This window comes from Pelodiscus sinensis, chromosome 5, assembly GCF_052426305.1.
Source record: "Pelodiscus sinensis isolate ZL-2025 chromosome 5, ASM5242630v1, whole genome shotgun sequence".
Taxonomy (NCBI): domain Eukaryota; kingdom Metazoa; phylum Chordata; order Testudines; family Trionychidae; genus Pelodiscus; species Pelodiscus sinensis.
The window spans coordinates 61,056,263-61,083,936 of record NC_143056.1 but is presented as its reverse complement, the minus strand read 5'-3'; the positions used below and the strand labels follow the sequence as shown (position 1 = coordinate 61,083,936).

Below are 27,674 nucleotides of genomic sequence, written 5' to 3'. Positions count from 1 at the left end.
TTATTTAATTAAATGTATTTCTTGTTTCATCACCATAAGATTTCATCATCTAAATTTTACAACGTAACACAGCTATTTTGTAACCATACACTTGACAGTGACAATAAACGTAAGAAAGAGAAAACCCCAAGTAACATTCGAACGGTCCATTCCACAGAAAACACAGCAAGAAGAAAGTAGGAGATCCAAAAGCTTGGGTTTAGTTCTCCTAAGTCTCAGATCTGCACCATTTGCTGAGTCTGAAACATCATCCCTCCACCGGCTCGTAGAAATCCTCAAGGGGAATCCACGCAGACTCTTCCTCTGCTGGGCATCGCTGCTAGACACTCAGCTCCTTGACTGGTCAATCAGTTAGCTACGTCACAAATATACAGATGGAAAGAAAATCCCGTTAGAATACAAGAACAGGGAACAACAAAATAGAAATGACTCTTTTCCCATTGATACATTTAAGGAAAAGCTGATGACACGCACTAGCTGAGGAAGTTAACTAGAACAGCATGGCTAAAATCCAAACAACATTCCAAGTGTACACTTAAAACAGAACAAGTTATTTTTCCCTGTGTTATAATGAGCATTGCCCACATTCCCCGCTGGAGGGTTAACAGTATCATTAAGCTGCTGCAAAGTGCTTCAGCGTGAGGGACGACAGCCTGCTCTCTGCTCCTGAGCTCAGCTTCTCCCAGCTCACACAAGACTCGTGGCCCTTAGAAAAGCAGCTGTCCTGCCAGCTTGCCCTCACCTCACGGACTGTAACCCCACCAACCAAGATTGAACCAACTGGAGCAGAGCCCCAAACTCTACACCCGGAACCTTCTGGCACTGAACGTGGTGGTGTTAAATCTGCTCAGCAACAATGATTCAGACCAGGGGTGGGGGCAAGAGAGCCCCTGCGGGCCAGATCCAGACTGCAGAGGCCCTGCCGTCCCCAGGCCAATCAGGGCCCCTTCCCTGAGCCCCCTCATACACGCCAACCCTGACTTGCGCTGCTTGTGTATGTGGGGGTGCAGAAGTCCCATTAAATAAAGTCTGAAAGGACAAGGTTTCATTTCTGCTATTAATCATCTCATCAATTATCAATAATATTAAGCTGTGTATTTTCAGTCATGCAAACGTGCTTTCTTACACGGCTCTTGGTTGACCGCTTGCTCTGAATTTTGATGTTGTTTGAAAAGGTCGCCGACCCGCCGCCGTAAGCTGTTGGAGGGCTGTTCGGCGTTTGGACGCATCTCCTGAGGGGCCCTGAAACACCATTTCAGCATTGGCAGCAATGACTCTGAAGTCCAAGACACATTTCTACGTGGAAAGCTCACTAGTGCACACATGAAGGCAGCTGCTGGGGCCAAATGTCACCCTACAGCAACAACTAGTAGCAGGTAATGTTCTGATGGCTAAAAACAAAAATGGGTTTCGTTTGCTAAAATGGCACTACTACGAGAAAACCGTGGGCCGAGAGAAGAACTTATTTCAGGCAGGAAGTCACCCATATGCCTGGCTATTGTAGCTGCTCTGACAAAACTGGTTTGTTATAAGTAATTCTTCCACTCTGCTCAGCACTTAAGGGCCTCAGCTGAAGTACCGTGTCTACTTCTGGGCAGGGATGTAAATGGTTAACTGGTAAACCAGTAAGTATCACCCTTAGCAGATGATAACTTACAGGTTACGGTTAACAGGCAGACTGGAGCACTCCCAGCCAAAAGGGAGACTACGCCGCCTAACTGCCAAAAGGGGACGTAGAGGGAGAAACGAAGCAAGAAGCCGCTATCTTTTGTGAAGGTCAGGAGTGTGGGAAAACAGAAAAGGGGCGGCATTGCCTACAACAGGGAGACAAGAGAGTGCAAAGGGGAGGAAGGGTAGCAATACTGCAAAATGGGAACTAGCAGTAACAGAGGGAAAAAGCGGGGAAGAGATAGCTACAGCAGCAAAGGACAAAAGGGGCAAGGGGAAGCTATCGTGAGGAAGGGCATGAGGGGCAGCGCACAGAGGGAAGGCGGGAAAGAAAAGCTATACTGCATAACAAGCACAGTAGCAGACACGGAGGAGTGGAGGGGGGCAGCTGTACCTCCCAAAAGGCACCAATGGCAGAAGACGTATGCAGTGAAAACCAGCAGCCTTACCATAATTCTTCTATGCTAGTCCACACCGATTGGGGCATCAATTTCATCAAAGCATGCAGTCCCGGGCACCATGTGTCCTTAAAGATCCTGGACAACTGCAGAGTGCAACCAAACAAAAAAAAAGGCTGAAAATGTTGAATCCCCCACCTACAAGGGAAGACACCCTTGCTTTTGCTCTCTGCAACCAAAGCTGGGCATTATGCAGTAAGAGCTGTACTTTCCACCACCTCTCAGTCAACAAGCACAAGGGAACGCCAGCGGTCATGTTGGGTATCAGACTGCACAGTTGACGCAAGAGGGTGAAGAGGAGGAAGTGGTTGGACACGAGGAGGACAACAGGAAAAGAGGGGAAGACGGAAGGCTTTACTACAGTGACCACTAGGGTGCGGCTTTAAGAGAAACAGAACAGGAAAAGAAAGACAGTGAGAAGAGACAGAAATAAAGACAGGGGCACCTGTAAAATACACAAGAGACTGAGGGGAAGCAGAGAATGAGGTGGGTTGCTGCCTAAAGGGGCAGCCACGTTTACAAGAGGGAGAAAAGGGGTGTTACATGGGGTTCCTACCAAATACAGGGCACTGCGGACAGACGAATAACGGAGCCTAATTTGCCTAAAGGACAGGAGGAAGACAATAATAGGAAGAGAGGGGAAGAGGGAAGGCTTTACTTCAGTGGCTACTAGGGAGCGGCTCTAGGAGAGACAGAACAGGAAAACAAAGATAGTGAGGAAAGACAAAAAGGAAGACAGGGGCACTTGTAGCAGGTAAAGGGTTTGGGCAACTTGGCTCCCTGACTATATCGCAGCTTATAGTGGCCGTTAGGGAACATGGACACCCCTGCGGCGTCATCACCCTCTGTTGCCCCTAATCCCCGTTATGCAGCAGAGCTGCCCCGCCACTCCTCCTGCGCCTTCTCTTTCCCATACCGGGCGTCATGCAGTGTAGCTACCCTTTTCCCCTCTCAGTCTGCGGCCTCATAGACTTTAAGGTCAGAAGGGACCGATATGATCATCTAGTCTGACCCCCTGCACAGTGCAGGCCACAGAGTCTCACCTACGCCTCTTAGAATAATCCTCTCACCTATATCTCAGATATTGAAGCCTTCAAATACTTTGAAGGCCCCAACATGCAGAGAATCCTCCAGCTGTGATCTGTGCCCCATGCTACAGAGGAAGGCGAAAAACCTCCAGGGTCTCTGCCAATCTACCCTGGAGGAAAATTCCTTCCCGACCCCAAATATGGCGATCAGCTAAACCCTGAGCATGTGGGCAAGACTCATCAGCCAGACACCCAGAAAGTTCTCTCTAGTAACTCCTATCATCCCTCCAATGACCTATTTCCCACTGATAATGGCTCCCTGACTATATCGCAGCTTATAGTGGCCGTTAGGGAACATGGACACCTCTGCGGCGTCATCACCCTCTGTTGCCCCTAATCCCCGTTATGCAGCAGAGCTGCCCCGCCACTCCTCCTGCGCCTTCTCTTTCCCATACCGGGCGTCATGCAGTGTAGCTACCCTTTTCCCCTCTCAGTCTGCGGCCTCATAGACTTTAAGGTCAGAAGGGACCGATATGATCATCTAGTCTGACCCCCTGCACAGTGCAGGCCACAGAGTCTCACCTACGCCTCTTAGAATAATCCTCTCACCTAGATCTCAGATATTGAAGCCTTCAAATACTTTGAAGGCCCCAACATGCAGAGAATCCTCCAGCTGTGATCTGTGCCCCATGCTACAGAGGAAGGCGAAAAACCTCCAGGGTCTCTGCCAATCTACCCTGGAGGAAAATTCCTTCCCGACCCCAAATATGGCGATCAGCTAAACCCTGAGCATGTGGGCAAGACTCATCAGCCAGACACCCAGAAAGTTCTCTCTAGTAACTCCTATCATCCCTCCAATGACCTATTTCCCACTGATAATGGCTCCCTGACTATATCGCAGCTTATAGTGGCCGTTAGGGAACATGGACACCTCTGCGGCGTCATCACCCTCTGTTGCCCCTAATCCCCGTTATGCAGCAGAGCTGCCCCGCCACTCCTCCTGCGCCTTCTCTTTCCCATACCGGGCGTCATGCAGTGTAGCTACCCTTTTCCCCTCTCAGTCTGCGGCCTCATAGACTTTAAGGTCAGAAGGGACCGATATGATCATCTAGTCTGACCCCCTGCACAGTGCAGGCCACAGAGTCTCACCTACGCCTCTTAGAATAATCCTCTCACCTAGATCTCAGATATTGAAGCCTTCAAATACTTTGAAGGCCCCAACATGCAGAGAATCCTCCAGCTGTGATCTGTGCCCCATGCTACAGAGGAAGGCGAAAAACCTCCAGGGTCTCTGCCAATCTACCCTGGAGGAAAATTCCTTCCCGACCCCAAATATGGCGATCAGCTAAACCCTGAGCATGTGGGCAAGACTCATCAGCCAGACACCCAGAAAGTTCTCTATAGTAACTCCTATCATCCCTCCAATGACCTATTTCCCACAGATAATGGCCCCTACAGCCCGTTGACTCTGAGGAAGGGAAAGGGCAGCTATCCTGCGTAAAGCCCATTACAGGAAACAGAAGGCCCAAGGGGAGCTCGGGGCGGCAACGCTGAAGAGCGGGGAACAGGGCCAGCAGAGAGAAAAGAGGGGAAGGAAGTGGCCCATCTGGTTTAAAAAAAAAAAAAAGAGCTAAGGGGCCAGAGGTGGTGGCGGAAAGGTAGAGAGGGGCAGCTAGATAATACAGAACGAGCATGAGGGGAAAGAGGGACAGAGGGAAAAGAAGGCAGCAACGCCACCAAAGGGGCCGCCCGAGTCAAAGAGGGTTAAAACGGAGACAGAGTAAAGGAAAACAAAGACAAAGACAGAAAGACAGACAGGGGCACCTGTAAAATACACAAAGGCCTGAGGGGAAGCAGAGAGGGAGATGGCTTGCTGACTAAGGGGCAGCCACGTGTACAGATGGGAGGAAAGGGGTGGTACGTGGAATTTCTAACAAATACCGGGCACTGTGGACAGACGAATAACGGAGACTACTTTGCCTAAAGGACAGGAGGGGGACCACAATAGGGAAGAGGGAAGGCTTTACTTCAGTGGCTACTAGGGAGCGGCTCTAGGAGAGACAGAACAGGAAAACAAAGAGTGAGAAGAGTCAGAAAGACCAAAAGAAAGATAGGGGCACCTGTAGCAGGTTAAGGGTTTGGGCAACGTGGCTCCCTGAGTATATCGCAGCTTCTAGTGGCCGTTAGGGAACATGGACACCCCTGTGGCCTCACCACCCTCTGTTGCCTCTAATCCCCGTTATGCAGCAGAGCTGCCCCGCAACTCCTCCTGCGCCTTCTCTTTCCCATACCGCGAGTCGCGCAGTATAGCTACCCTTTTCCCCTCTCAGTCTGCGGCCCCTACAGCCCGTTGACTCTGAGGAAGGGAAAGGGCAGCTATACTGCGTAAAGCCCATTACAGGAGACAGAAGGCCCAAGGGGAGCTCGGGGCGGCAATGCTGAAGAGCGGGGAACAGGGCCAGCAGAGGGAGAAGAGGCAAAGGAAATGGCCAATCTGGTTAAAAAAAAAAGAGCTCAGGGGCCAAAGGTGGTGGCGGAGAGGTAGAGAGGGGCACCTACATAATGCAGAAAGGGCGTGAGGGGAAGGAGGGAGAGGGGGAAAAGAAGGAAACAAGTCCATCCAAAGGGCCGCCGGAGTGAAAGCGGGTTAAAGTGGAGACAGAGAACAGGAAAAGAAAGAAAGGCCTGAGGGGAAGCAGAGAAGGAGGTGGGTTGCTGCCTGAGGGGCAGCCAAGTGTACAGGAGGGAGAAGAGACGTGTTACATGGCGTTTCTACCAAATACAGGGCACTGTGGAAAGACCAATTACGAAGCCTATTTTGCCTAAGGGACAGGAGGAGGACGAGAACAGAAAGAGAGGGGAAGACGGAAGGCTTTACTACAGTGACCACTAGGGTGCGGCTTTAGGAGAAACAGAACAAGAAAAGAAAGACGGTGAGAAGAGACAGACAGAAAGACAGGGGCACCTGTAAAATACAGCTAGGCGTGAGGGGAGCAGAGAAGGAGGTGGGTTGGTGCCTAAGGGGCAGCCACGTGTACAGGTGGGAGGAAAGGGGTGATACGTGGAATTTCTACCAAATACTGGGTACTGTGGACAGACGAATAACGGAGATTACTTTGCCTGAAGGACAGGAGGAGGACCACAAGAGGAAGAGAGGGAAGAGGGAAGGCTTTACTTCAGTGGCCACTAGGGAGCGGCTCTAGGAGAGACGGAACAGGAAAACAAAGAGAGTGAGAAGAGACAAAAGGAAAGATAGGGGCACCTGTAGCAGGTAAAGGGTTTGGGCAACGTGGCTCCCTGACTATATCGCAGCTTCTAGTGGCCGTTAGGGAACATGGACACCCCTGTGGCCTCACCACCCTCTGTTGCCTCTAATCCCCGTTATGCAGCAGAGCTGCCCCGCAACTCCTCCTGCGCCTTCTCTTTCCCATACCACGAGTCGCGCAGTATAGCTACCCTTTTCCCCTCTCAGTCTGCGGCCCCTACAGCCCGTTGACTCTGAGGAAGGGAAAGGGCAGCTATACTGCGTAAAGCCCATTACAGGAGACAGAAGACCCAAGGGGAGCTCGAGGCGGCAATGCTGAAGAGCGGGGAACAGGACCAGCAGAGGGAGAAGAGGGGAAGGAAGTGGCCAATCTGGTTAAAAAAAATAGCTCAGGGGCCAGAGGTGGTGGCGGAGAGGTAGAGAGGGGCAGCTACATAATGCAGAAAGGGCGTGAGGGGAAGGAGGGAGAGGGGGAAAAGAAGGCAACAATTCCATCCAAAGGGGCGCCAGAGTGAAAGAGGGTTAAAGCGGAGACAGAGAACAGGAAAAGAAAGAAAGGCCTGAGACGAAGCAGAGAAGGAGGTGGGTTGCTACCTGAGGGGCAGCCACGTGTACAGGAGGGAGAAGAGAGGTGTTACATGGCGTTTCTACCAAATAAAGGGCACTGTGGAAAGACGAATTACGGAGCCTATTTTGCCTAAAGGACAGAAGGAGGACGAGCATAGAAAGAGAGGGGAAGACGGAAGGCTTTACTATAGTGACCACTAGGGTGCGGCTTTAAGAGAAACAGAACAGGAAAAGAAAGACAGTGAGAAGAGACAGAAATAAAGACAGGGGCACCTGTAAAATACACAAGAGACTGAGGGGAAGCAGAGAATGAGGTGGGTTGCTGCCTAAAGGGGCAGCCACGTTTACAAGAGGGAGAAAAGGGGTGTTACATGGGGTTCCTACCAAATACAGGGCACTGCGGACAGACGAATAACGGAGCCTAATTTGCCTAAAGGACAGGAGGAAGACAATAATAGGAAGAGAGGGGAAGTGGGAAGGCTTTACTTCAGTGGCTAGTAGGGAGCGGCTCTAGGAGAGACAGAACAGGAAAACAAAGATAGTGAGGAAAGACAAAAAGAAAGACAGGGGCACTTGTAGCAGGTAAAGGGTTTGGGCAACTTGGCTCCCTGACTATATCGCAGCTTGTAGTGGCCGTTAGGGAACATGGACACCCCTGCGGCGTCATCACCCTTTGTTGCCCCTAATCCCCGTTATGCAGCAGAGCTGCCCCGCCACTCCTCCTGCGCCTTCTCTTTCCCAACCCGGGCGTCATGCAGTGTAGCTACCCTTTTCCCCTCTCAGTCTGCGGCCTCATAGACTTTAAGGTCAGAAGGGACCGATGTGATCATCTAGTCTGACCCCCTGCACAGTGCAGGCCACAGAGTCTCACCTACACCTCTTAGAATAATCCTCTCACCTATATCTCAGATATTGAAGCCTTCAAATACTTTGAAGGCCCCAACATGCAGAGAATCCTCCAGCTGTGATCTGTGCCCTATGCTACAGAGGAAGGCGAAAAACCTCCAGGGTCTCTGCCAATCTACCCTGGAGGAAAATTCCTTCCCGACCCCAAATATGGCGATCAGCTAAACCCTGAGCATGTGGGCAAGACTCATCAGCCAGACACCCAGAAAGTTCTCTCTAGTAACTCCTATCATCCCTCCAATGACCTATTTCCCACTGATAATGGCCCCTACAGCCCGTTGACTCTGAGGAAGGGAAAGGGCAGCTATCCTGCGTAAAGCCCATTACAGGAGACAGAAGGCCCAAGGGGAGCTCGGGGCGGCAACGCTGAAGAGCGGGGAACAGGGCCAGCAGAGAGAAAAGAGGGGAAGGAAGTGGCCCATCTGGTTTAAAAAAAAAAAAAGAGCTAAGGGGCCAGAGGTGGTGGCGGAAAGGTAGAGAGGGGCAGCTAGATAATACAGAACGAGCGTGAGGGGAAAGAGGGACAGAGGGAAAAGAAGGCAGCAACGCCACCAAAGGGGCCGCCCGAGTCAAAGAGGGTTAAAACGGAGACAGAGTAAAGGAAAACAAAGACAAAGACAGAAAGACAGACAGGGGCACCTGTAAAATACACAAAGGCCTGAGGGGAAGCAGAGAGGGAGATGGCTTGCTGACTAAGGGGCAGCCACGTGTACAGATGGGAGGAAAGGGGTGGTACGTGGAATTTCTAACAAATACCGGGCACTGTGGACAGACGAATAACGGAGACTACTTTGCCTAAAGGACAGGAGGGGGACCACAATAGGGAAGAGGGAAGGCTTTACTTCAGTGGCTACTAGGGAGCGGCTCTAGGAGAGACAGAACAGGAAAACAAAGAGTGAGAAGAGTCAGAAAGACCAAAAGAAAGATAGGGGCACCTGTAGCAGGTTAAGGGTTTGGGCAACGTGGCTCCCTGAGTATATCGCAGCTTCTAGTGGCCGTTAGGGAACATGGACACCCCTGTGGCCTCACCACCCTCTGTTGCCTCTAATCCCCGTTATGCAACAGAGCTGCCCCGCAACTCCTCCTGCGCCTTCTCTTTCCCATACCGCGAGTCGCGCAGTATAGCTACCCTTTTCCCCTCTCAGTCTGCGGCCCCTACAGCCCGTTGACTCTGAGGAAGGGAAAGGGCAGCTATACTGCGTAAAGCCCATTACAGGAGACAGAAGGCCCAAGGGGAGCTCGGGGCGGCAATGCTGAAGAGCGGGGAACAGGGCCAGCAGAGGGAGAAGAGGCAAAGGAAATGGCCAATCTGGTTAAAAAAAAAAGAGCTCAGGGGCCAAAGGTGGTGGCGGAGAGGTAGAGAGGGGCACCTACATAATGCAGAAAGGGCGTGAGGGGAAGGAGGGAGAGGGGGAAAAGAAGGAAACAAGTCCATCCAAAGGGCCGCCGGAGTGAAAGCGGGTTAAAGTGGAGACAGAGAACAGGAAAAGAAAGAAAGGCCTGAGGGGAAGCAGAGAAGGAGGTGGGTTGCTGCCTGAGGGGCAGCCAAGTGTACAGGAGGGAGAAGAGAGGTGTTACATGGCGTTTCTACCAAATACAGGGCACTGTGGAAAGACCAATTACGAAGCCTATTTTGCCTAAGGGACAGGAGGAGGACGAGAACAGAAAGAGAGGGGAAGACGGAAGGCTTTACTACAGTGACCACTAGGGTGCGGCTTTAGGAGAAACAGAACAAGAAAAGAAAGACGGTGAGAAGAGACAGACAGAAAGACAGGGGCACCTGTAAAATACAGCTAGGCGTGAGGGGAGCAGAGAAGGAGGTGGGTTGGTGTCTAAGGGGCAGCCAAGTGTACAGGTGGGAGGAAAGGCGTGATACGTGGAATTTCTACCAAATACTGGGTACTGTGGACAGACGAATAACGGAGATTACTTTGCCTGAAGGACAGGAGGAGGACCACAAGAGGAAGAGAGGGAAGAGGGAAGGCTTTACTTCAGTGGCCACTGGGGAGCGGCTCTAGGAGAGACGGAACAGGAAAACAAAGAGAGTGAGAAGAGACAAAAGGAAAGATAGGGGCACCTGTAGCAGGTAAAGGGTTTGGGCAACGTGGCTCCCTGACTATATCACAGCTTCTAGTGGCCGTTAGGGAACATGGACACCCCTGTGGCCTCACCACCCTCTGTTGCCTCTAATCCCCGTTATGCAGCAGAGCTGCCCCGCAACTCCTCCTGCGCCTTCTCTTTCCCATACCACGAGTCGCGCAGTATAGCTACCCTTTTCCCCTCTCAGTCTGCGGCCCCTACAGCCCGTTGACTCTGAGGAAGGGAAAGGGCAGCTATACTGCGTAAAGCCCATTACAGGAGACAGAAGACCCAAGGGGAGCTCGAGGCGGCAATGCTGAAGAGCGGGGAACAGGACCAGCAGAGGGAGAAGAGGGGAAGGAAGTGGCCAATCTGGTTAAAAAAAATAGCTCAGGGGCCAGAGGTGGTGGCGGAGAGGTAGAGAGGGGCAGCTACATAATGCAGAAAGGGCGTGAGGGGAAGGAGGGAGAGGGGGAAAAGAAGGCAACAATTCCATCCAAAGGGGCGCCAGAGTGAAAGAGGGTTAAAGCGGAGACAGAGAACAGGAAAAGAAAGAAAGGCCTGAGACGAAGCAGAGAAGGAGGTGGGTTGCTACCTGAGGGGCAGCCACGTGTACAGGAGGGAGAAGAGAGGTGTTACATGGCGTTTCTACCAAATAAAGGGCACTGTGGAAAGACGAATTACGGAGCCTATTTTGCCTAAAGGACAGAAGGAGGACGAGCATAGAAAGAGAGGGGAAGACGGAAGGCTTTACTATAGTGACCACTAGGGTGCGGCTTTAAGAGAAACAGAACAGGAAAAGAAAGACAGTGAGAAGAGACAGAAATAAAGACAGGGGCACCCGTAAAATACACAAGAGACTGAGGGGAACCAGAGTATGAGGTGGGTTGCTGCCTAAAGGGGCAGCCACGTTTACAAGAGGGAGAAAAGGGGTGTTACATGGGGTTCCTACCAAATACAGGGCACTGCGGACAGACGAATAACGGAGCCTAATTTGCCTAAAGGACAGGAGGAAGACAATAATAGGAAGAGAGGGGAAGTGGGAAGGCTTTACTTCAGTGGCTACTAGGGAGCGGCTCTAGGAGACACACAACAGGAAAACAAAGATAGTGAGGAAAGACAAAAAGAAAGACAGAGGCACTTGTAGCAGGTAAAGGGTTTGGGCAACTTGGCTCCCTGACTATATCGCAGCTTGTAGTGGCCGTTAGGGAACATGGACACCCCTGCGGCGTCATCACCCTTTGTTGCCCCTAATCCCCGTTATGCAGCAGAGCTGCCCCGCCACTCCTCCTGTGCCTTCTCTTTCCCAACCTGGGCGTCATGCAGTGTAGCTACCCTTTTCCCCTCTCAGTCTGCGGCCTCATAGACTTTAAGGTCAGAAGGGACCGATATGATCATCTAGTCTGACCCCCTGCACAGTGCAGGCCACAGAGTCTCACCTACGCCTCTTAGAATAATCCTCTCACCTAGATCTCAGATATTGAAGCCTTCAAATACTTTGAAGGCCCCAACATGCAGAGAATCCTCCAGCTGTGATCTGTGCCCTATGCTACAGAGGAAGGCGAAAAACCTCCAGGGTCTCTGCCAATCTACCCTGGAGGAAAATTCCTTCCCGACCCCAAATATGGCGATCAGCTAAACCCTGAGCATGTGGGCAAGACTCATCAGCCAGACACCCAGAAAGTTCTCTATAGTAACTCCTATCATCCCTCCAATGACCTATTTCCCACAGATAATGGCCCCTACAGCCCGTTGACTCTGAGGAAGGGAAAGGGCAGCTATCCTGCGTAAAGCCCATTACAGGAGACAGAAAGCCCAAGGGGAGCTCGGGGCGGCAACGCTGAGGAGCGGGGAACAGGGCCAGCAGAGAGAAAAGAGGGTAAGGAAGTGGCCCATCTGGTTTTTAAAAAAAAAAAAGAGCTAAGGGGCCAGAGGTGGTGGCGGAAAGGTAGAGAGGGGCAGCTAGATAATACAGAAAGGGCGTGAGGGGAAAGAGGGACAGAGGGAAAGAAGGCAGCAACGCCACCAAAGGGGCCGCCCGAGTCAAAGAGGGTTAAAACGGAGACAGAGTAAAGGAAAACAAAGACAAAGACAGAAAGACAGACAGGGGCACCTGTAAAATACACAAAGGCCTGAGGGGAAGCAGAGAGGGAGATGGCTTGCTGACTAAGGGGCAGCCACGTGTACAGATGGGAGGAAAGGGGTGGTACGTGGAATTTCTACCAAATACCGGGCACTGTGGACAGACGAATAACGGAGACTACTTTGCCTAAAGGACAGGAGGGGGACCACAATAGGGAAGAGGGAAGGCATTACTTCAGTGGCTACTAGGGAGCGGCTCTAGGAGAGACAGAACAGTAAAAGAAAGAGTGAGAAGAGTCAGAAAGACCAAAAGAAAGATAGGGGCACCTGTAGCAGGTTAAGGGTTTGGGCAACGTGGCTCCCTGAGTGGCTCCCTGAGTATATCGCAGCTTCTAGTGGCCGTTAGGGAACATGGACACCCCTGTGGCCTCACCACCCTCTGTTGCCTCTAATCCCCGTTATGCAGCAGAGCTGCCCCGCAACTCCTCCTGCGCCTTCTCTTTCCCATACCACGAGTCGCGCAGTATAGCTACCCTTTTCCCCTCTCAGTCTGCGGCCCCTACAGCCCGTTGACTCTGAGGAAGGGAAAGGGCAGCTATACTGCGTAAAGCCCATTACAGGAGACAGAAGACCCAAGGGGAGCTCGAGGCGGCAATGCTGAAGAGCGGGGAACAGGACCAGCAGAGGGAGAAGAGGGGAAGGAAGTGGCCAATCTGGTTAAAAAAAATAGCTCAGGGGCCAGAGGTGGTGGCGGAGAGGTAGAGAGGGGCAGCTACATAATGCAGAAAGGGCGTGAGGGGAAGGAGGGAGAGGGGGAAAAGAAGGCAACAATTCCATCCAAAGGGGCGCCAGAGTGAAAGAGGGTTAAAGCGGAGACAGAGAACAGGAAAAGAAAGAAAGGCCTGAGACGAAGCAGAGAAGGAGGTGGGTTGCTACCTGAGGGGCAGCCACGTGTACAGGAGGGAGAAGAGAGGTGTTACATGGCGTTTCTACCAAATAAAGGGCACTGTGGAAAGACGAATTACGGAGCCTATTTTGCCTAAAGGACAGAAGGAGGACGAGCATAGAAAGAGAGGGGAAGACGGAAGGCTTTACTATAGTGACCACTAGGGTGCGGCTTTAAGAGAAACAGAACAGGAAAAGAAAGACAGTGAGAAGAGACAGAAATAAAGACAGGGGCACCTGTAAAATACACAAGAGACTGAGGGGAAGCAGAGAATGAGGTGGGTTGCTGCCTAAAGGGGCAGCCACGTTTACAAGAGGGAGAAAAGGGGTGTTACATGGGGTTCCTACCAAATACAGGGCACTGCGGACAGACGAATAACGGAGCCTAATTTGCCTAAGGGACAGGAGGAGGACGAGAAGAGAAAGAGAGGGGAAGACGGAAGGCTTTACTACAGTGACCACTAGGGTGCGGCTTTAGGAGAAACAGAACAAGAAAAGAAAGACGGTGAGAAGAGACAGACAGAAAGACAGGGGGGCACCTGTAAAATACAGCTAGGCGTGAGGGGAGCAGAGAAGGAGGTGGGTTGGTGCCTAAGGGGCAGCCACGTGTACAGGTGGGAGGAAAGGGGTGATACGTGGAATTTCTACCAAATACTGGGTACTGTGGACAGACGAATAACGGAGATTACTTTGCCTGAAGGACAGGAGGAGGACCACAAGAGGAAGAGAGGGAAGAGGGAAGGCTTTACTTCAGTGGCCACTAGGGAGCGGCTCTAGGAGAGACGGAACAGGAAAACAAAGAGAGTGAGAAGAGACAAAAGGAAAGATGGGGCACCTGTAGCAGGTAAAGGGTTTGGGCAACGTGGCTCCCTGACTATATCGCAGCTTCTAGTGGCCGTTAGGGAACATGGACACCCCTGTGGCCTCACCACCCTCTGTTGCCTCTAATCCCCGTTATGCAGCAGAGCTGCCCCGCAACTCCTCCTGCGCCTTCTCTTTCCCGTACCGCGAGTCGCGCACTATAGCTACCCTTTTCCCCTCTCAGTCTGCGGCCCCTACAGCCCGTTGACTCTGAGGAAGGGAAAGGGCAGCTATACTGCGTAAAGCCCATTACAGGAGACAGAAGGCCCAAGGGGAGCTCAGGGCGGCAATGCTGAAGAGCGGGGAACAGGGCCAGCAGAGGGAGAAGAGGGAAAGGAAGTGGCCAATCTGGTTAAAAAAAAGAGCTCAGGGGCCAGAGGTGGTGGCGGAGAGGTAGAGAGGGGCAGCTATGCAATGCAGAAGGAGTGTGAGGGAAAGGAGGGAGAGAGGGAAAAGAAGGCAGCAACGCCGCCAAAGGGGCCGCCGTAGTCAAAGAGGGTGAAAATGGGTGTTCTGCTGCTCTGGGGGTGCCATGGGCTATAAAAAGCGAAAGCAGGGACGGGCAATGTCCAGTACCTAAGTGGCACTGTGGACAGCACAATGTCAAAGACATTTTGCCTAATGGGCACTAGGAGGAGAATAGGAAAAGAGGGGAAGAGAGAAGAAGGCTGTTCTTCACAGTAGCCACTAGGGTGTGGCAGAGCGCAGGAAGCTGAGAGGAATCCTTAAATCTCCTCACACACAGGAAGCACGGGCGAGGTCAATGCCCTAAAAGGCCGTAGGGGAAGAGAAGAGTCAAGGGGTAAACGTGCTGGCTATGCAGGCTAATAGGCAACAGAGGCAGAGGGTGGCAAAGAAAGGCCGAGCAATGTGCTGGGCATTAGGTGCCGGAGAAGATGAAATGCTCAACGCCTCAAGATCCTGAGGTGGAGGAGAGAGATCAAGGGGGAAAAGGCACCAAGGCTGCCTCAGGGGCTCCAGGGGCACAAGAGGATTCCAGGGGGTTAAGCGGCCCTGGTGGGCGCTAGGGCAGCAGAGAGATAAAGCAGGGACAGGGCACTCCTAACACCTAAGAGGCGCTGTGGATAGACCAATAATGGTGCCCACTATGCCTAATGGGCACGAGGAGCTCAATAGGAAAAGAGGGGAAGAGGGAAGGCCGTACTTCTCTGTGGCCACGACGGAGCATCTCTAGGGGACAGAGTGGAGAAAGAGAAAGACAATGGGAAAAGACCAAAAAAGATAGGGGCAACCTGTAAATTGCACAAAGACCTGCGGGGAAGCAGAGAGGGAGGTGGGAGAAAAGGGAACAAGGCTGCCTAAGGGGCAGGCAAGGTGTAGAGGAGGGATTAGGGACATCAAGGAGCTCTGGGGTGGTTAACGACCGGAAAGGTCGTAGGGGGAGGAGTGGAAGAAAGGGTTGGCTATGGAGGCTAACGGGTAATAGATACAGAAGCAGGCAAAGAAAGAGCAACCGAGTGGCTGGGCTTTCTAATGGGGTCTATAGAGTAGGGAAGAGAGAGAGAAAGAAAGAGAAAAACACTTATATAATGTACGAAGGGCCTAAGGGGAAGCAGAGAGAGGGGGAAGGCGGCAGTAAAGCCGCGTAAGACGCCGCCAGGCTCCAAAGGTTATAATGGGTTTATGCTGACCTGGGGGCACTATGGGCCATGGAGAGTGAAAGCAGCAACAGAGCATGTCTAGTACTTTATTGACATTTTGTGGAGAACACCATGTGTAAGAGAAAAGGGCGTCCATTTTCCCTAATGGACAGTAGGAGGAGAAGAGAGGCTATGCTTCACTAGGGCCACTAGAGTGAAGCTGAGAGCAACAAGGCTACTGGGGTGCTTATATCATCTCAGAAAGACTAGAGAGCTGAGGATCAAGGACGGATGTGGCAGGAGAGGAGGCAAGTGTGGAGAGGAGAGGTTATGGAGCATAATGGGCAATACGGGCAGAAGAATGCGCAGAGAGGAACAAAATCCCTGACCTGTATAATAGGCACCAGAGAAATCGAAGGTATAGGGGGGAATCTAAGTAATTCAGGAAAGGCCTGAGGGAAAGGAGAGAGCAAAGGGGGAAAAGGACGCAATCTATAATACAGAGGGAGAAAGGAGGCGGAGGGGAAACGTGGCTGCCATATTTTATGAAAGGCATCAAGGTTAGCAAACAATCAAGGGGGAGAGCGGTGGCTAAACTGCTTCACATGCAATAAGTGTAAATAGAGACGGAAAAAGGGAAAATACAGCAATACTGCAAAATGAGCACTAAGAGTAAGGAATGGGGGAAGGAAGAGACATACCGAATAATGGGTGCTACGTGCTATAGAGGGAATAAAGTGGGAACATGGGGAAAGGGATGGCAGGAGCAGCAGAGGGTGGTTAAAAGGAATAAGCGGCAGTTACGCAGTGGAAGGGTATGAGAGCCAGCAAAAAGGGAAAATGGGAAAGGAGAAGCTACACTGCATGCCTGAATAAAGGGACAAGAGAGGAAGAGGGAAAGGGTGGCAACATCCTATTACAGACACTATAGGTAGCAAATGCCATAGAGTGGAAGGGGCATCAAATGGGCACAAATGGCAGGAAGAGTGAGGAAGGATAAGGGAAGCCTTACCACAATTCTTCTGCTGTTGTCCACAGTGATTATGCGCCAATTCCATTATCGCCTTAAGTTCTGGGAATCACGTTCCATCTTAAGAAACTGCAGGAAGCCCGGAGAAGAAGAAAACTGGCTGAAAATCTAGAAATGAGCACCTATGCAGAAAGAAGGGACTACAAGCACAATGGACACAAGGAGCAACAGACAGGCAAGGGGGAAAGAGACATCTACATTTTGTAAGAGGTAGCAGGGGCACGAGAGGATCACAAGAACCAATTATGCTGCCCTGATGGGCACTAGGAGCAGTGGAAAGTGAAAGAGGGGGAAAAGGCACTTCTATTGCATGAAAGGCACCTCTGAGGGCAGGAAAGGGAAAGGGAAAGGGTCGGCTATTCCCGCATAATGGACACTAGAGGGAGGACAGGGCAGAAGGAAGGTCATGCTTCACAATGGCCAGCAGGGGACAGCACTGTTTGAGAAGGGGAGGTTTCGCTAACACTGCCTAATGGCAAAGGGAGAAAATGGCGGCTACACTGAACAAAGTCCACTGAGGCAACAGAGGGCGAGGAGCTGAAAAGTAGGCTGTGCGGAATAATGCCCACTGGAGAAAGCAAAGGAAGAAAGGGGGCGGAGAGACAGGGAGAGACAGCTACATGGAAAGAAGGATATATGAGGACAGGCACAGTGTAAAGCGGAGAAGGCTAGGCTGCAAAACATGCACTAGGGATATGCAGACAGCGAGAAGGAGAGGAAGAGCCAGCAGACGGTAAAAGTACTGCGAATCCACACAATGGGCACTAGAAGTAGCTGACTCAGGAGGGGAAAGGATGCCTAAACTGCACAGTGAGGAAGAAAATGAGGAAGGAGGGAGTATATGTTCCATGGACACTAGGGGCAAGAGAGAGGAAAGGGGGAAAAGGATGTTTACGCTTCGAAAAAGGTACCGGAGACAGGAGAGGATTACTACAGAGATTTATGGTGACTTGGAGGACACTTGGGGACAACGGGGGCATTGGAGGAAGCATAGGAAGAAAGGAGCGGAGAGGCAGGGAGAGACACCTACAAGAGACGAAGGACACGAGGACAGGCACATAACGGGGAGGAGGAGCAAAGGACTGCAGAGACAGAAAGGGACGCTTATACAGTTCAAGGGGAAATCAAGGCCACAGAGGGGAAAGTGGGGAAAAGAGTTGCCAGAGTTTTTAACGGACACTAGAGAGAGCCAAGCGTGAAAGGGAGGAGAGGCAGGTAGACTGGACGAAGCACAGGAGGGCCAGGAGTTGGCCAAGGGAGAAAAGGGCGGATACAGGGAACAACATGCCCTGGAGGCAACAGAGGGGGAGGAGGGCAAAAGCTGGCTAGGCAGAGTAACGCCCATTGGAGGAAGCATAGGAAGAAAGGAGCGGAGGGACAGTGCAAGACAACTACAAGAGACGAAGGACACGAGGACAGGCACATAACGGGGAGGAGGAGCAAAGGACTGCAGAGACAGAAAGGGACGCTTATACAGTTCAAGGGGAAATCAAGGCAACAGAGGGGAAAGCGGGGAAAAGAACCGCCAGAGTTCGCGACGGACACTAGAGAGCGCCGAGTCGTGACGCACAGGAAGAAAGGGGGGGGGGGGTGAAGGGAAGGGCAAGGAGAGTCTATAGGGACCTTTATGCTGCCTTAAGGGGGCACTTGGGGCAGCCCTACGTGAGAAGTTCTGTTTCTAATGCCTAAGAGGTACCACTGAGGGCAGAGAAGTGCAAAAGGGAGGCCTACCCTGCATAATGGACACTAAAGAGGCTGGGGCAGGGATTTGGGGGGAGAGGAAGGGTTTACCTCACTCTGGCCACTAGGTGGGGCACCGCTGGAGAAGGGACGGGTCACTTACACTCCCCAATGGACACTAGGGGCAGCAGAGAGTTAAGAAGGGGAAAGTCTCCCACAGTACGCTGCTGCTCCCAGTGCCCACTAAGCTCCATCGCCCACCGCCTAAGTCCCTCTCCAGGGCATTCTGGCTGTTAGGCAGTACATCTGCCTTTTCCCCTCCTCAGAGCCAACGAGCATTAGAGCTAGCAGAGGGAGGAGGGGAAAGAAGCCGTTCTAATGCCTAAGAGGCACCACTCAGGGCAGAAAACTGAAAGGGGAACGGGCGTCATTCCCCCACAATGGGCGCTAGCAGAAGGAGGGGGGGGGCAGAAGGCCATGCGGCACAGCGGCCAGTAGGGGGCGGCACTGGTTGGAAAAGGCAAGGGGTCACTTATGCTATCTAATGGACAATAGAGGCAGCAGAGAATTCAAGAGGGAGAAGACTCCCCCTCCCACCTGCTTCTAGTGTCCCCTGGGCACAGAGACCCCTCCCTCCTCCTCCTCCTCCTCCCTTTCACCTTCTCCATGCTGTAGTGGGCGATATGCAGTACAGCTGCCCTGTCCCCTCCTCAGAGTCAACGGGCAGTAGGGGCGGCAGACTGAGGAGGCGAACAGGCCGCTAAACTACATTAGAACACCGACTAGGGCACGCAGAGGATCAAAGGGCAGCGAGGGAGGTTAGGCTGAATAACAGGCAACAGATTCTTAAGCGAGAAAAGAGGGAAAAGGAGGGCCCATATTTCATAACGGGCACAGGGGCAAAAAGGGGGCAGCTATATTGCAAAAAGGGCAGAGGGGCAGCAGAGAGTGAAGGGGGACAAAGGACGACTATACCACGCTACACCAACTAAAGGGAGAGGGAGAGCGGGAGGGAGAGGGAGAACAAGTGGAGACAGGGGACCTTATGTTACACCTCACCAAGTCTAAGTATGGCTCAAAGCAAAGTAGAAAAAAGGGGGGTTACAGGCCTAATGGATCATGAGGGCAGGAGAGGGAGAAAGGGGTGGCTATACTGACTAAGAGGATTTAGGGGCACCAGTAGAGGGAACAGGCAGCTTTCCTACATAACGGGGAGGAGGGGCAAAAACTGAGCAGACAGAAGGGGACGCTTATACAGTTCAAGGGGAAATCAAGGCCACAGAGGGGAAAGTGGGGAAAAGAGTTGCCAGAGTTTTTAACGGACACTAGAGAGAGCCAAGCGTGAAAGGGAGGAGAGGCAGGTAGACTGGACGAAGCACAGGAGGGCCAGGAGTTGGCCAAGGGAGAAAAGGGCGGATACAGGGAACAACATGCCCTGGAGGCAACAGAGGGGGAGGAGGGCAAAAGCTGGCTAGGCAGAGTAACGCCCATTGGAGGAAGCATAGGAAGAAAGGAGCGGAGGGACAGTGCAAGACAACTACAAGAGACGAAGGACACGAGGACAGGCACATAACGGGGAGGAGGAGCAAAGGACTGCAGAGACAGAAAGGGACGCTTATACAGTTCAAGGGGAAATCAAGGCAACAGAGGGGAAAGCGGGGAAAAGAACCGCCAGAGTTCGCGACGGACACTAGAGAGCGCCGAGTCGTGACGCACAGGAAGAAAGGGGGGGTGAAGGGAAGGGCAAGGAGAGTCTATAGGGACCTTTATGCTGCCTTAAGGGGGCACTTGGGGCAGCCCTACGTGAGAAGTTCTGTTTCTAATGCCTAAGAGGTACCACTGAGGGCAGAGAAGTGCAAAAGGGAGGCCTACCCTGCATAATGGACACTAAAGAGGCTGGGGCAGGGATTTGGGGGGAGAGGAAGGGTTTACCTCACTCTGGCCACTAGGTGGGGCACCGCTGGAGAAGGGACGGGTCACTTACACTCCCCAATGGACACTAGGGGCAGCAGAGAGTTAAGAAGGGGAAAGTCTCCCACAGTACGCTGCTGCTCCCAGTGCCCACTAAGCTCCATCGCCCACCGCCTAAGTCCCTCTCCAGGGCATTCTGGCTGTTAGGCAGTACATCTGCCTTTTCCCCTCCTCAGAGCCAACGAGCATTAGAGCTAGCAGAGGGAGGAGGGGAAAGAAGCCGTTCTAATGCCTAAGAGGCACCACTCAGGGCAGAAAACTGAAAGGGGAACGGGCGTCATTCCCCCACAATGGGCGCTAGCAGAAGGAGGGGGGGGGCAGAAGGCCATGCGGCACAGCGGCCAGTAGGGGGCGGCACTGGTTGGAAAAGGCAAGGGGTCACTTATGCTATCTAATGGACAATAGAGGCAGCAGAGAATTCAAGAGGGAGAAGACTCCCCCTCCCACCTGCTTCTAGTGTCCCCTGGGCACAGAGACCCCTCCCTCCTCCTCCTCCTCCTCCCTTTCACCCTCTCCATGCTGTAGTGGGCGATATGCAGTACAGCTGCCCTGTCCCCTCCTCAGAGTCAACGGGCAGTAGGGGCGGCAGACTGAGGAGGCGAACAGGCCGCTAAACTACATTAGAACACCGACTAGGGCACGCAGAGGATCAAAGGGCAGCGAGGGAGGTTAGGCTGAATAACAGGCAACAGATTCTTAAGCGAGAAAAGAGGGAAAAAGGAGGGCCCATATTTCATAACGGGCACAGGGGCAAAAAGGGGGCAGCTATATTGCAAAAAGGGCAGAGGGGCAGCAGAGAGTGAAGGGGGACAAAGGACGACTATACCACGCTACACCAACTAAAAGGAGAGGGAGAGCGGGAGGGAGAGGGAGAACAAGTGGAGACAGGGGACCTTATGTTACACCTCACCAAGTCTAAGTATGGCTCAAAGCAAAGTAGAAAAAAGGGGGGTTACAGGCCTAATGGATCATGAGGGCAGGAGAGGGAGAAAGGGGTGGCTATACTGACTAAGAGGATTTAGGGGCACCAGTAGAGGGAACAGGCAGCTTTCCTACATAACGGGGAGGAGGGGCAAAAACTGAGCAGACACAAGGGGACGCTTATACAGTTCAAGGGGAAATCAAGGCCACAGAGGGGAAAGTGGGGAAAAGAGTTGCCAGAGTTTTTAACGGACACTAGAGAGAGCCAAGCGTGAAAGGGAGGAGAGGCAGGTAGACTGGACGAAGCACAGGAGGGCCAGGAGTTGGCCAAGGGAGAAAAGGGCGGATACAGGGAACAACATGCCCTGGAGGCAACAGAGGGGGAGGAGGGCAAAAGCAGGCTAGGCAGAGTAACGCCCATTGGAGGAAGCATAGGAAGAAAGGAGCGGAGGGACAGTGCAAGACAACTACAAGAGACGAAGGACACGAGGACAGGCACATAACGGGGAGGAGGAGCAAAGGACTGCAGACACAGAAAGGGACGCTTATACAGTTCAAGGGGAAATCAAGGCAACAGAGGGGAAAGCGGGGAAAAGAACCGCCAGAGTTCGCGACGGACATTAGAGAGCGCCGAGTCGTGACGCACAGGAACGGGGGGATGGGGGGGGTGAAGAGAAGGGCAAGGAGGGTCTATAGGGACCTTTATGCTGCCTTAAGGGGGCACTTGGGGCAGCCCTACATGAGAAGTTCTGTTTCTAATGCCTAAGAGGTACCACTGAGGGCAGAGAAGTGCAAAAGGGAGGCCTACCCTGCATAATGGACACTAAAGAGGCTGGGGCAGGGATTTGGGGGGAGAGGAAGGGTTTACCTCACTCTGGCCACTAGGTGGGGCACCGCTGGAGAAGGGACGGGTCACTTACACTCCCCAATGGACACTAGGGGCAGCAGAGAGTTAAGAAGGGGAAAGTCTCCCACAGTACGCTGCTGCTCCCAGTGCCCACTAAGCTCCATCGCCCACCGCCTAAGTCCCTCTCCAGGGCATTCTGGCTGTTAGGCAGTACATCTGCCTTTTCCCCTCCTCAGAGCCAACGAGCATTAGAGCTAGCAGAGGGAGGAGGGGAAAGAAGCCGTTCTAATGCCTAAGAGGCACCACTCAGGGCAGAAAACTGAAAGGGGAACGGGCGTCATTCCCCCACAATGGGCGCTAGCAGAAGGAGGGGGGGGGGCAGAAGGCCATGCGGCACAGCGGCCAGTAGGGGGCGGCACTGGTTGGAAAAGGCAAGGGGTCACTTATGCTATCTAATGGACAATAGAGGCAGCAGAGAATTCAAGAGGGAGAAGACTCCCCCTCCCACCTGCTTCTAGTGTCCCCTGGGCACAGAGACCCCTCCCTCCTCCTCCTCCTCCTCCCTTTCACCCTCTCCATGCTGTAGTGGGCGATATGCAGTACAGCTGCCCTGTCCCCTCCTCAGAGTCAACGGGCAGTAGGGGCGGCAGACTGAGGAGGCGAACAGGCCGCTAAACTACATTAGAACACCGACTAGGGCACGCAGAGGATCAAAGGGCAGCGAGGGAGGTTAGGCTGAATAACAGGCAACAGATTCTTAAGCGAGACAAGAGGGAAAAGGAGGGCCCATATTTCATAACGGGCACAGGGGCAAAAAGGGGGCAGCTATATTGCAAAAAGGGCAGAGGGGCAGCAGAGAGTGAAGGGGGACAAAGGACGACTATACCACGCTACACCAACTAAAGGGAGAGGGAGAGCGGGAGGGAGAGGGAGAACAAGTGGAGACAGGGGACCTTACGTTACACCTCACCAAGTCTAAGTATGGCTCAAAGCAAAGTAGAAAAAAGGGGGGTTACAGGCCTAATGGATCATGAGGGCAGGAGAGGGAGAAAGGGGTGGCTATACTGACTAAGAGGATTTAGGGGCACCAGTAGAGGAAACAGGCAGCTTTCCTACATAACGGGGAGGAGGGGCAAAAACTGAGCAGACAGAAGGGGACGCTTATACAGTTCAAGGGGAAATCAAGGCCACAGAGGGGAAAGTGGGGAAAAGAGTTGCCAGAGTTTTTAACGGACACTAGAGAGAGCCAAGCGTGAAAGGGAGGAGAGGCAGGTAGACTGGACGAAGCACAGGAGGGCCAGGAGTTGGCCAAGGGAGAAAAGGGCGGATACAGGGAACAACATGCCCTGGAGGCAACAGAGGGGGAGGAGGGCAAAAGCAGGCTAGGCAGAGTAACGCCCATTGGAGGAAGCATAGGAAGAAAGGAGCGGAGGGACAGTGCAAGACAACTACAAGAGACGAAGGACACGAGGACAGGCACATAACGGGGAGGAGGAGCAAAGGACTGCAGAGACAGAAAGGGACGCTTATACAGTTCAAGGGGAAATCAAGGCAACAGAGGGGAAAGCGGGGAAAAGAACCGCCAGAGTTCGCGACGGACACTAGAGAGCGCCGAGTCGTGACGCACAGGAAGAAGGGGGGGGGTGAAGGGAAGGGCAAGGAGAGTCTATAGGGACCTTTATGCTGCCTTAAGGGGGCACTTGGGGCAGCCCTACGTGAGAAGTTCTGTTTCTAATGCCTAAGAGGTACCACTGAGGGCAGAGAAGAGCAAAAGGGAGGCCTACCCTGCATAATGGACACTAAAGAGGCTGGGGCAGGGATTTGGGGGGAGAGGAAGGGTTTACCTCACTCTGGCCACTAGGTGGGGCACCGCTGGAGAAGGGACGGGTCACTTACACTCCCCAATGGACACTAGGGGCAGCAGAGAGTTAAGAAGGGGAAAGTCTCCCACAGTACGCTGCTGCTCCCAGTGCCCACTAAGCTCCATCGCCCACCGCCTAAGTCCCTCTCCAGGGCATTCTGGCTGTTAGGCAGTACATCTGCCTTTTCCCCTCCTCAGAGCCAACGAGCATTAGAGCTAGCAGTGGGAGGAGGGGAAAGAAGCCGTTCTAATGCCTAAGAGGCACCACTCAGGGCAGAAAACTGAAAGGGGAACGGGCGTCATTCCCCCACAATGGGCGCTAGGAGAAGGGGGGGGGGGCAGAAGGCCATGCGGCACAGCGGCCAGTAGGGGGCGGCACTGGTTGGAAAAGGCAAGGGGTCACTTATGCTACCTAATGGACACTAGAGGCAGCAGAGAGTTCAAGAGGGAGAAGACTCCCCCTCCCACCTGCTTCTAGTGTCCCCTGGGCACAGAGACCCCTCCCCTCCTCCTCCTCCCTTTCACCCTCTCCATGCTGTCGTGGGCGATATGCAGTACAGCTGCCCTGTCCCCTCCTCAGAGTCAACGGGCAGTAGGGGCGGCAGACTGAGGAGGAGAACAGGACGCTAAACTACATTAGTGAGACAAGCAGCAAATATGCTGCACAGCCTGCACTAACTAGAAAGCAGAGACTGAGGCGCTCCAAAGTCAGGCTACGCTGCCTAACACCCAATGCAGCATGAAAACGGTGAAAGGGGGGGAAGTGACAGTTAGGTTTGCGAAGAGCATGAAGATCAGCCAATGGGAACATAATAAAGGGGTTGCTAAATTGCCTAATGTGCTATAGGAAGAAGCAGAGACGGAAAAGTGCGGAAAGGGTAGCAATACTGCAAAACAGTCATAGAGTGAAAGGAAGGAAAGGTCCTACTAACAGGCACTGTAGGAGATAAATGGAAAAGGCGAGGAAAGGGGTGGCTACAGCTCCTAACGACACAAACAGTAGGAAAGGGTTAAAGGTGCAAGGGACAGCTATACTGAAGAAGGACGTGAGAAGTAGAAAGGGAAGGTGGCAAAGGAGCAGTTAAACCGCATAATGAGCGAGAGGGAATGAAAGGGGGAACAGAGTGGCTACATCCTATAACAGCGGCATCAGGGACAGCAGACATTGAGGAGCGGAAAGGAGAAGCTATACCTTCTGAAGGTCATAAATGGCAGAAGATATAAGGGAAGACAAGCAGCGCCTTACCCATAATTCTTCAGTTCGAGACCACAGTGATCCAGGGTCAGAAGATCTAGAAAACAGCACCTGGGAGAAAACACTGGGGAAAAAACTGGGTTAGTAACTCTGTAGAACAAATACTGAAAAGATGGCTAATGAGAGGTATTCTGCATTAACAGGCACTAGGAGGAGCAATGGCTAGCGGCCAGTGACACCAATATGGCTTAACAGTCACAGGCCCGCAGGGTAAGGAGGAGCAGAGGGACGCCGCAGTCTCCCCCCCCACCAACCTCCAGGCCCGCCGGGTAAGGAGGAGCAGAGGGACGCCGCAGGCCCCCCCCCCACCAACCTCCAGGCCCGCCGGGTAAGGAGGAGCAGAGGGACGCCCGCAGGCCCCCCCCCACCAACCTCCAGGCCCGCCGGGTAAGGAGGAGCAGAGGGACGCCCGCAGGCCCCCCCCCCACCAACCTCCAGGCCCGCCGGGTAAGGAGGAGCAGAGGGACGCCCGCAGGCCCCCCCCACCACCCTCCAGGCCCGCCGGGTAAGAAGGAGCAGAGGGACGCCCGCAGGCCCCCCCCCACCAACCTCCAGGCCCGCCGGGTAAGGAGGAGCAGAGGGATGCCCGCAGGCCCCCCCCCACCAACCTCCAGGCCCGCCGGGTAAGGAGGAGCAGAGGGACGCCGCAGGCCCCCCCCCACCAGCCTCCAGGCCCGCCGGGTAAGGAGGAGCAGAGGGACGCCGCAGGCCCCCCCCCACCAGCCTCCAGGCCCACCGGGTAAGGAGGAGCAGAGGGATGCCCGCAGGCTCCCCCCCACCAACCTCCAGGCCCGCCGGGTAAGGAGGAGCAGAGGGACGCCGCAGGCCCCCCCCCACCAGCCTCCAGGCCCGCCGGGTAAGGAGGAGCAGAGGGATGCCCGCAGGCTCCCCCCCACCAACCTCCAGGCCCGCCGGGTAAGGAGGAGCAGAGGGACGCCGCAGGCCCCCCCCCACCAGCCTCCAGGCCCGCCCGGTAAGGAGGAGCAGAGGGACGCCCGCAGGCCCCCCCCCACCACCCTCCAGGCCCGCCAGGTAAGAAGGAGCAGAGGGACACCCGCAGCCCCCCCCCCCCACCAACCTCCAGGCCGCCGGGTAAGGAGGAGCAGAGGGACACCCGCAGCCCCCCCCCCCCCCAACCTCTAGGCCGCCGGGTAAGGAGGAGCAGAGGGACACCCGCGGCCCCCCCCCCGCCCCCCCAAGCTCCAGGCCGCCGGGTAAGGAGGAGCAGAGGGACACCCGCAGCCCCCCCCCCCCAACCTCCAGGCCGCCGGGTAAGGAGGAGCAGAGGGACGCCCGCAGGCCCCCCCCCCACCAACCTCCAGGCCGCCGGGTAAGGAGGAGCAGAGGGACGCCCGCAGCCCCCCCCCCCCACCAACCTCCAGGCCGCCGGGTAAGGAGGAGCAGAGGGACACCCGCAGCCCCCCCCCCCCCAACCTCCAGGCCGCCGGGTAAGGAGGAGCAGAGGGACACCCGCAGCCCCCCCCCCCCACCAACCTCCAGGCCGCCGGGTAAGGAGGAGCAGAGGGACACCCACAGCCCCCCCCCCCAACCTCCAGGCCGCCGGGTAAGGAGGAGCAGAGGGACGCCCGCAGCCCGCCCCCCCCTCCAGGCCCGCCGGATAAGGAGGAGCAGAGGGACGCTGTAGACCCCCCCCTCCACCCAATGTCCAGTCCCAGGGCTGGCCAGGATCCGGGGCGGAGCGTGGCCGAGCCAGGCCTGGGGCGGGGCCGGGATCCGGGGCGAAGCGGGGCGTGTCGGAGGCAGGCCCCGGGCGGGGCCGGGATCCGGGCCGGGGCGTGGCGGGGCGGGGCCGGGATCCGGGCCGGGGCGCGGCCTGACCCGGATCCGGGCCGGGGCGCGGCCTGACCCCGGGCGGGGCCGGGATCCGGGCCGGGGCGTGGCGGGGCGGGGCGAAGCCAGGGTCGGGCTGGGAATACTCACGGAACAGCTGTGTGGGAATGGCAGCTTCGGAGTCTCCGCTACTTTCCAGAAAGTTTTCACCTTTCGGACCTCTCCAGTCGCCGTCCTTCCGCTTCTGGATCCCACCGGCAAATGGCGGGCTGGGCGTCTTCGGCCTCTTTTTATATGGACGTTCTACGCTCTGATTGGCTACTTTTCCCGGAAGTGTGTCTCTCTTTGGATGACTATCCCTCTGCCTCTTTCTGATTGGCTGATTCGCACAAACATGCTTCGGGCACGCGGAGAGCACGTGCCCTTTTAATTGGTATTGCCAGCCCTTGGTTTCCGGCGTGGAGTCGGTTCCCGTGTCAAGCCGCAGGAGTCTTTCGAACTTTAAATGTTCTACACTCTGGTGTAAATCGGAACTAGTTCATCTGATTTGGAGTAGTTATATGAGTGTAACTAAACGCCGTTTGTTCCTTGCTGTCGATGATAAATTATTTAAGAGATTAATCACGTGTCAGGTTCTGGATCTCCCTCCGAGATTATATCCGACAATTGTACATTTCATTGGCATGCTCTGCAGTTTCGCCTTCAACTCTACAACGATTTACGGCAATTGCTGATATCCCAGCTTGCGTTCATCTCTGTGGGAGATTCCTGCAGGGAATTCTCTTGCCCGTATACCCTAAATTTCAACACATGCCGCTTTCCACGCTGAGAAGTTTTCTCGCTCAAAATGCACCTTCT

General features: G+C 54.1%; 1 long non-coding RNA gene across 1 annotated transcript; it reads right to left on the bottom strand.

Moving 5' to 3' along the window:
• LOC149524327 (uncharacterized) lies at positions 1–27,122 on the bottom strand. The gene is made up of 6 exons (XR_016349652.1): positions 26,967–27,122; positions 25,017–25,089; positions 16,473–16,559; positions 2,118–2,212; positions 1,127–1,242; positions 1–355 (listed from the first exon to the last, which is right to left on the bottom strand). It is a non-coding gene; the product is annotated as an uncharacterized LOC149524327 (long non-coding RNA).
• Positions 27,123–27,674: the final 552 nt, after the last annotated feature.